Here is a 10,105-nt window from a genome sequence, read left to right on the forward strand (position 1 = left end):
GTTGTGGATGCCATATCCTGCTAAACATCCATTTTATGGAGTTGCTACTGATATTGGCAGGAATTAAAATTTCTTCAGGTTCTTTTTTATTATCTAGATGTTAACCAGTAATCAAACTGTTAACATGGCCAGGGTTTGGAAAACTGGTGCAAAAGGTCCCATATCAGCACTTGACCTATTGAGAAGTTGCAGAAGATTAATAATAAGAGCTAGACACTGAAAGAAAGTCCATGTTTGAGGATCAGAGAGAGAATAAGATAAATTGAGACAAGAAATATTTAGTGAGCCACAGACTACATGACCAAGAAATGGGAAAAAATAAATGGGTGAGAGAATATTGTTAACCGGGAGAGTTTTGCTGTATTGTTATTGCTGTTTTGAAAGTAGGAAGGCTAAGAAAGGGGGAGAAGTGAAAAATATACAAAGTTTCTTGATCTTTGATCTTGGGAAAATCTGCTTACTTTCTGTTGCTGCCTGGGCCAACTCTCTTAAACACTATGCTGTTCTATAATGAAGAATGTGGGAAAACTTGCATGCCTTTCACCTAACCAACATTCCCAGCTGTACCATGAATAAAGAGGGAGGGTTTAGAACCTTAGAACATCGCTGTTGATGCTTATTTCTCTAAAGTCCTTGTGAATCATAGGCAATCCCCAACATGTCTCCCACTTTATTTTTTATATACATTCTCAGTGAAACTTATTTGATGTCACACTTCCTCTTTTTCTTTCCCTATTTTCTGGAGACTTAGGGACCTTCCCCTCCATCCATAACATTCAGTGCTGCCAGAACTCTGTAAGACATATCTGGGTTTCTCTTGGGCAAACACAAATGACCCAGTGGCCATCGTCCTTCCCCTGTAGACCACAACCTCAAAGAGTGGGGCTACAGCTGGTCCTGTTGAGCTCGGAGCCTCTCTGAGGGTTCTGCAGGGGCAAGGACAGGAATACATGTACATAGATATATAACATGGACCATTTGAGCAGACATTTACAAAACTATGTTGAAGGAATCATAGATTCCAGCCAATGTCTATAACCTTTGGGTAAGGGAAAATCAGACAATATGCTGAAATTCATTATTGCATATTAATGAAGTTGTTGGTCTCAGCATTCAGAGTGAGAGTGTTAGTGTTCTGTCTATACAAATTAATGCCTTTTTAAACCTTTCACAATTAGGACAAACTAATCTACAATAGAAATATTCATAGCTCATTTTAAGCATGAGACTCTGAGCAATTTTATCTTGTTGGTTTTCAGAAGAGTCTCTGTTCTTCCACTTTTGAACCAGAGGTTTCTCAAGGATCAGATGGTTGTAGATGAGCAGTTTTATTTCCGAGTTCTCAGTTCTGTTCCATTAGTCTATGTGCCTGTTTTTGTACCGGTACTATGCTGTTTTGGTTACTGTAGACTCGTTGTATAGTTTGAAGCCTGGTAGTGTGATGCCTTTGGCTTTGTTTTCTTTGCTTTGGATTGCCCTGGCTATATTGGTTCCATATGAATTTTAAAATAGTTTCTTCTAATTCTATGAAGAATGTCAATGGTAGTTTAATGGGAATAGAATTGAATCTATAAATTACTTTGTGCAGTATGGCCATTTTATGATATTGATTCTTCCTATCTATGAGCATGAAATGTTTGCCCATATGTTTGTATCCTCTCTGATTTCCTTGAGCAGGGGTTTGTAGTTATCCTTGAAAATGTCCTTTACCTCCATTGTTAGCTATATTCATAGGTATTTTATTCTCTCTGTGGCAATTGTGAATGGTTCATTCATGATTTAGCTCTCTGCTTGTCTGTTGTTGGTGTATAGGAATGCTTGTGATTTCTGCACATTGATTTTGTGTCCTGAGACTGCTGAAGTTGCTTATCAGCTTGAGAAGCTTTTGGGCTGAGTTGATGGAATTTTCTAGATATACAATCACATCATCTGCAAACAAAGACAATTTGACTTCCTCTCTTCTTATTTGAATACCTTTATTTCTTTCTATTGCCTGATTGCCTTGGCCAGAACATCCAATACTATCTTGAATAAGAGTGGTGAGAGAGGGCCTCCCTGTCTTGTGCCAGTTTTCAAGGGGAATGCTTCCAGCTTTTGCCCATTTAGTATGATATTGGCTGTGGGTTTGTCATAACTGGCTCTTATTATTTTAAGATATGTTCCTTCAATACCTAGTTCATTGAGAGTTTTTAACATGAAGGAATGTTGAATTTTTTTGCATTGATGTTCATCAGGAATATTAGCCTAATGTTTTCTTTTTTTTTGTTTTGCCTCTTCCAGGTTTGGTATCAGGATGATGCTGGCCTCACATACTGAGTCAATTTTTTGGAATAGTATTAGAAGGAATTGTACCAGTTCTCCTTTGTATCTCTGGTAGTCTTCAGTTGTTAAACTATCTGGTCCTGGGCTTTTTTTGTTTTTATTTTATTTATTTATTTTACTTTATTACAGCCTCAATTTCAGAACTTGTTATTAGTCTATTTGGGGATTCAACTTCTTCCTGGTTCAGTCTTGGAAAGGTGTATGCATCCAGGAATTTATCCATTTCTTCTAGATTTTGCACTTTATTTGCACAGAGGTGTTTATAGTGTTCTCTGATAGTGGTTTCTATTTCTGTGGGTCAGTGGCGGTATACCCCTTATCATTCTAATTGTGTTTACTTGAATTTTCTCTCTTTTCTTCTTTATTTGTCTAGCCAGTGGTCTATCTGTTTTGCTGATTTTTCCCAAAAAACAGCTCCTGGATTCATTGATTTTTTGAAGGGTTTTTTATGTCTCTGTCTACTTCACTTCCTCTCTGAGCTTAGTTATTTCTTGTCTTCTGCTAGCTCTGGGGTGTGTTTGCTCTTGGTTCTCTTATTCTTTTAGTTGTTATGTTAGGGTGTCAATTTGAGGTCTTTCTAGCTTTCCAATGTGGGCATTTTGTGCTATAAATTTCCTTGTTAACACTGCTTTAGCTGCTTCCCGGAGATTCTGGTATATTGTCTCTTTGTTCTCATTCATTTTAAAGAACTTTTTGATTTCTGCCTTAATTTTGTTATTTACCCAGAAGTCATGCAGGAGCAGGTTGTTTGATTTCCATGTAGTTGTGTGGTTTTGAGGAGGTTTCTTAATCTTGAGTTCTAATTGTATTGCGCTGTGGTCTGAGAGACTGCCCTCAGTTATGTTGCATTTGCTGAAGTATGTTTTACTTCCAATTATGTGATCAACTTTAGAGTAAGTGTCATGTGGCACAGAGAAAAATGTATATTATGCTCTTTTGGGGTGGAGAGTTCTATAGACATCTATCAGGTCCGCTTAGTCTAGAGCTGAGTTCAAGTCCTAGATATTTTTGTAATTTTCTGTCTCAATGATCTGTCTAATACTGACAGCAGGGCATTAAAGTCTCCCATTATTATTGTGTGGAAGTCTAAGTCTTTTTGTAGGTCTCTAAGAATTTGCTTTATGGATCTGGATGCTCCTGTATTTGGTGCATATATGTTTAGGACAGTTAGCTCTTCTTGTTGAATTGAACACTTTACCATGATGTAATGCACTTCTTTGTCTTTTTTGACCTTTGTTGGTTTGAAGTCTGTTTTTTCAGAAACTGGATTGTAAACCCTGCTTTTTTTTCTCCTTTCCATTTGCTTGGTAAATTTTCCTACATCCCTTTATTCTGAGCCTATATTTTTCTTTGCAGGTGAGATGTGTCTGTCTCTTCAATACAACACACTGATGGGTCTTGTCTTTTTATCCAGTTTGCCATTCTGTTTTTTGATTGTGGCATTTAGCCCATTTACATTTAAGGTTATTATTGTTATGTGTGAATTTCACCTTGTCATCCTGATGCTGGCTGGTTATTTTGCAGACTTGTTAATATAGTTGCTGCCTAGTGTCATTGGTCTGTGTACTTCATTGTTTTCGTAGTGGCTCATAATAGCTTTTTCATTCCATGTTTAGTGTTTCCTTCAGAAACTCTTGCAAAGCAGGCCTGGTGTTAATGAAATCCCTCAGCATTTGCTCGTCTGAAAAGAATTTTATTTCCCCTTCACTTATGAAGCATATTTTAGCCAGATATGAAATTTTAGGTTGGAAATTCTTGTCTTTAAGAATGTTGAATATTGGCCCCAATCTATTCTGGATCGTAAGGTTTCTGCTGAGAAGTCTACTGTTAGTCTGATGGGCTTCCCTTTGGAGGTGGCCTGGCCTTTCTCTCTGGTTGCCCTTAACATTTTTTCCTTCATTTTGTCCTTAGAAAATTAGATGATTATATGTCTTGGGGTTTGTCTTCTCATGGAGTAGCTTCTTGGGGTTCTCTGGATTTCCTGAATTTGAATGTTGCCCTGTCTTGCTAAGTTGGGGAAGTTCTCCTGGATGATATTCTGAATTGTGTTTTCCAGCTTGATTTTATTCTTCTTATCTCTTTCGGGTACTCCAATCAGTTGTAAATTCAGTCTCTTTATATAGTTCTATGGAGGCTTTGTTCATTCCTTTCCATTCTTTATTCTCTAATCTTGTCTGCCTGCCTTGTTTCAGCAAGATAGTCTTCAGGCTCTGATATACTTTCTTCCATTTGATCGATTCAGCTATCGATACTTGTGTTTGCGTGACGAAGTTCTCATGCTGTGTTTTCAGCTTCATTAGGTCATTGACATTCCTCTGTAAATTGAATATTCTAGTTAACATCTCCTGTAACCTTATTATGGTTTCTAATTTCTTTGCATTGGGTTAGAACATAATCCTTTAGCTCAGCGAAGTTTGTTATCACTCACTTTCTGAAGCCTACTTCTGTCAGTTCATCCATCTCAGCTTCAGCCCAGTTCTGTGCCCTTGTTGGAGAGGTGTTGCAATCATTTGGAGGAGAAGAGGCACTCTGGATTTTGGAATTTTTAGTGTCTTTGCATTGATTTTTCTTCATCTTAGTGGATTTATCTATCTTTGATATTTGAGGCTGTTGACCTTTGGATGGGTTTTTGTGGGATCTTTTTTGTTGATGATGTTGTTGTTGCTTTCTGTTTGTTTTTCTAACAGTCAGAGCCCTCTTCTGCGGGTCTGCTGCAGTTTGCTGGGTGTCTACTTCAGACCCTGTTCACCTGGGTTTCACCAGTGGAGGCTACAGAACAACAAAGATTAATGCCTGCTCCCTCCTCCAGAAGCTTTGTACCAGAAGGGCACTGATCTGATGCTAGCCAGAACTCTCCTGTATGAGGTGTCTGGCTACCCCTGTTGGGAGGTCTACCCAGTCAGGAGGCACGGGATCAGGGAGCAGTTCGGCTGCCCCTCAGCCAGACTGCTCTGTGCTGGGGGCATCCCCCTCTTCCAGATCACCCAGACTCTTCAGAGAGAGCAGGCAGAAAAGATTAAGTCCACTGAACATGAGACCGAGGCCACCCCTCCCCGAAGGTGCTCTGTCAAAGGGAGGGGAGAGTTCTGTCTGTAAACCCCTAGCTAGAGTTGCTGGAATTCCTGCATGGAGGCCCTACCCAGTGAGGAGGGATGAATCCATGTCCCACCAGAAGAAGCAGTCTGGCCATGATTGGCTACAGCTGCTGTGCTGTGCTGTGGGGAATACTGCCTAGTTCAAACCACCCAGCCTTCCTGGCACTGGTAGGGGAAAACCACAGACTAGAGCCACAGTCATAGTGCCCCACCCCTTCCCATAACTCAGCCATCTTAGGCAGACCCCAGGCTGTTGTGCTGGCCAGCAGGGATTCCAAGCCATTGGGTCTTATCTTGCAGGGTTTCATGGGAGAGGGACCCAGTGAGTGAGGCCACTTGTTCATTCCTTTCAATTCTTTATTCTCTAATCTTGTCTGCCTGCCTTGTTTCAGCAAGATAGTCTTCAAGCTCTGATATACTTTCTTCCATTTGATCGATTCAGCTTTCCATGGGAATGGATGGCTCTCTGGCCACCCTGGAGTTCCAGGAGCCAACAGAGTATATAAAAACTCCTGCAACTCAGTGCCTGCCCCAATGGCTGCAGAATGGTGCAGCTGCCATGGGTCTGCCCAGTTTTGTGCTTGGGACCCAAGGCCCTGGTGGTGTAGGTACAAAAGGGAATTTTCTGATCCACAGATTGCAAAAATTCATGGGAAAAGTGTAGAATCCCAGGCAGGTAGCACTGTCCCTCACTGCCTCCCTTGGCTGGGAGAGGAGGTCCCTGGTGAACCAGCTCCCCGGTGAATCATCGCCTCACCCTGCTTTTCCTTGCTTTTCATGGGTCATGTCAACTGCCTAGTCAGTCGCAATGAGAAAATCTGGGTACCTCAGTTGGATATGCAGAAATCACTCGCCTTTTGCATTTGTCTCAGTGGAAGCTGCAGACCAGAGCTGTTTCTGCTTGGCCATCTTGGCCCAGCATCTTCTCGCTTTCTAGCACTACAAGATGCTCCAGGTTAATTGTGTTGGTTATCTGCCCAAACCTCATAGTCACAATTTCTTCAAGGAATCCTAATTCTTTTAATTAATTAATAGTATAGGGAACAAAGTTCTGGGCAATAGGTGCACTCGTTGCTATTGGGAATCTGTTGTTTCTAGGCTTTGTCACCTGACAGAGCAAAGGAATATGTGTGTGTACTAACTCACACATATACACATGGATACATGTTACTGCATTTGCCCATATATGTCTATATAGACTTAAATTGAATCCCTACTAATGTCTCAGCACCACATTATCTAATCCAGAAAAACATGAATCAGTTTCCCCATTTCAACTATTTGTATGTAAGCACACACTCTAATAATGAGAAAGTTGGCTTCATTTATTTAGTTATACGATACCAAAATACATGCATAGTGGTTTCACAATAGTTAATCCATACCTCCATGGAAAACAACTTTACCAACTAAAGTACAGTGGTTATGGACAACTCCTTTGACAATTAGTATATTCACTTATTTTCTAAGTCATGTACATCACTCTTCCTTTTCTCCACTCTTCTCAGTGAGGATATTCCATCCATTTATTTTACAGTTATAGAATTTTTTGTATTCCTCTCTAGGATCCTCATCTTCTGGATGGATGGATAGATAGATAGATAGATAGATAGATAGATAGATAGATAGATAGATAGATATTTAGTTTCCATGCATTTGTGTTTACTCTTTGTAATGTGAAGTTCAGTAGGATTTGAGAAATAGTATCAACATATCATTACAGTATCATAGAGAATAATTTCATTGCCCAAAATAAATGTTTTCTATTTCATCTATTCCAACCTTGCTCTCTCCCAAGCCCCTACTTACCATTCATTTTTTATTTTCTGTAATTTCACCTTTTCCAGAGTGTCATATAAATGAAATTATACAATATGCCTTCTTTCATGTAAGAATGTGCCTTTAATATTTGTGAAGTATAGCTCTTGGTGGCTGAGATTTGCATTTATATTTCACTAACGGCTAAAGGTAGTGAGTATCTTTTCATGTGCTTATTAGGCATAACTATAGCTTTTTTGGAGAAATGTCTGTTCACACAATTTACCCACTTTTAATTAGAACATTTCCCTTTATATTTTCGAGTTGCAAGAATATTTTACATATTCTGGGCAATAGGCCCCTATCAACTATATGATTTGCAAACATTGTCTCCCATTCTTTCATTTATGTTGATGCTGTTCTTTGAGCTACAAAATATTAAAATATTAATGAAGTTCACTTATCATTTATATTTTTCTTCTTTCATTTACATTCTGGTGTAATATCATAGAAACCATTCTTTTACCGAAGGCCATGAAGATTTATTCCTATAATACTCTTCCATGCGATTTGTAAATTTAGCTGTTACATTTAAGTCTATGCTCAATTTGTATAGTGTGGGAGGAGTCCAACTTGGGTGTGAATATCCACTCATCCCAGCAACATTTATTGGAAAAAATATTTTCCATTTAGAGTTGACTTGGCAACCTTGTAAAATCAATTGACCATATATGCCAGGGTTAATTTTCAGACACTAAACTCTATTTCACTGACCTATATATTTATCCTTATACCAGTACCACAATGTCTTGATTACTATCAGGTTGTAGGAAGTTTTGAAATTATTAAATATGAGTTGAGTAATCCAACTTTTTCTTTAAAGACTGTTTTGTAGCACTTGCACCTCCATATGAATTTTAGAATTGCGTTGCCAATTGCTTGAAATCATGAAAAGAAAAATCTAGGATTTTCACAGGAAATATACTGAATCTGTAGCTTTCTTTGAAAAGTAGTGTCACCTTAACAATATTAAGCCTTCTGGTCAATAACCTTGGAAATTTTTTTATATTTATTTAGAACTTTTTTTATTACTTTTTATTGACACATAATATTTACACATATATTTGGTACATGTCATAAATTTTACTGCATAAGATGTGTAATGATTAAGTCAGGGTATTTAGGGTATCCCTCAACTCAAGTATTTATCATTCCTATGTCCTGGGAACATTTCAAGTCCTCTGTTCTAGCTATTTTGAAATATACAATATATTGTAGTTAATTATAGTCACCCTAGTCTGCCAGCAAGCATTAGAACTTCAAGAAGACAAATATCACATGTTCTCACCCATATTTGGCAGCTAAAATAGTTGATCTCATGGAAGTAGAGAATAAAATAATAGATACAAGAGGCTGGGAAGTGTGTGCATGTGGGATAAAGATGTTGGTTAATATGCACAAAGTTCTTTAATTTCTTTCAATATGCTTTGTACTTTCCAGTGTACATGTCTTGCTCATATTTTGTTAAATATATTCCTAAATTTATTCTTCTTTGATGCTACTCTAAATGAAATTCTATTCCGAGTTTCATTACTAAACTGTTAATTTCTAGTATATAGAAATGCCATTTACTGGTACCAAAAGAGATATATAAACCAATGGAACAAAACAGAGGCCTCAGAAAGAATGCCACACATCTACAACCATCTGATCTTTGACAAGCCTGACAAAAACAAGCAATGCGAAAAGGATTCCCTATTTAATAAATTGTGTTGGGGAAACTGGCTAGCACGGCTAGAAAACTGCAGAAAACTGAAACTGTACCCCTTCCTTACACCTTATACAAAACTTAACTCAAGATGGAATAAAGACTTAATCGTAAGACCTAAAACCATAAAACCCTAGAAGAAAACCTAGGTAATATCATTCAGGACATAGGAATGGGCAAAGACCTCATGACTAAAACCCCAAAAGCAACAGCAACAAAAGCCAAAATTGACAAATGTTATCTGATTAAACTAAAGAGCTTATGCACAGTGAAAGAAAGTATCATCAGAGTGAACAGGCAACATACAGAATGGGAGAAAATTTTTGCAATCTATCCATCTGACAAATGGCTAATATCCAAAATCCACAAGGAACTTAAACAAATTTACAAGAAAAAAAAAATCCCATCAAAAAGTGGGCGAAGGATATGAACAAACACTTCTCAAAAGAAGACATATGTGGCCAATAAACATGAAAAAAAGCTCATAATCACTGGTCATTAGAGAAATGCAAATCAAAACCACAGTGAGATACCATCTCACTCCAGTTAGAATGGCAATCACTAAAAAGTCAGGAAACAACTGATGCTGGAGAGGATGTAGAGAAACAGAAACGATTTTACACTGTTGTTGGGAGTGTAAATTAGTTTAACCATTGTGGAAGACAATGTGGTGATTCCCCAAGGATCTAGAACCAGTAACACCATTTGACCCAGCAATCCCATTTCTGGGTATATACCCAAAGATTATAAATCATTCCACTATAAAGACACACACACACATATGTTTATTGCAGCACTGTTCACAATAGCAAAGACTTGGAACCAATCCAAATGCCCATCAGTGATAGACTGGATAAAGAAAATGTGGCACATATACACCATGAAATACTATACAGCCATATAAATGACTGTATGAGTTCGTGTCCTTTGCAGGGACATGGACGGAGCTGGAAACCATCATTCCCAACGAACTAACACAGAAACAGAAAACCAAACACCACATGTTCTCATTCATAAGTGAGAGTTGAACAATGAGAACACATGGACACAGGGAGGGGAACATCACACACTGTGGCCTGTCAGGGGGTTGGGGGATACAGAAGGGATAGCATTAGGAGAAATACCTAATGTAGATGACAGGATGATGGGTGCAGCCAACCAC

The sequence above is a fragment of the Macaca nemestrina genome, chromosome 7, assembly GCF_043159975.1.
Source record: "Macaca nemestrina isolate mMacNem1 chromosome 7, mMacNem.hap1, whole genome shotgun sequence".
In the NCBI taxonomy this organism is placed as follows: domain Eukaryota; kingdom Metazoa; phylum Chordata; class Mammalia; order Primates; family Cercopithecidae; genus Macaca; species Macaca nemestrina.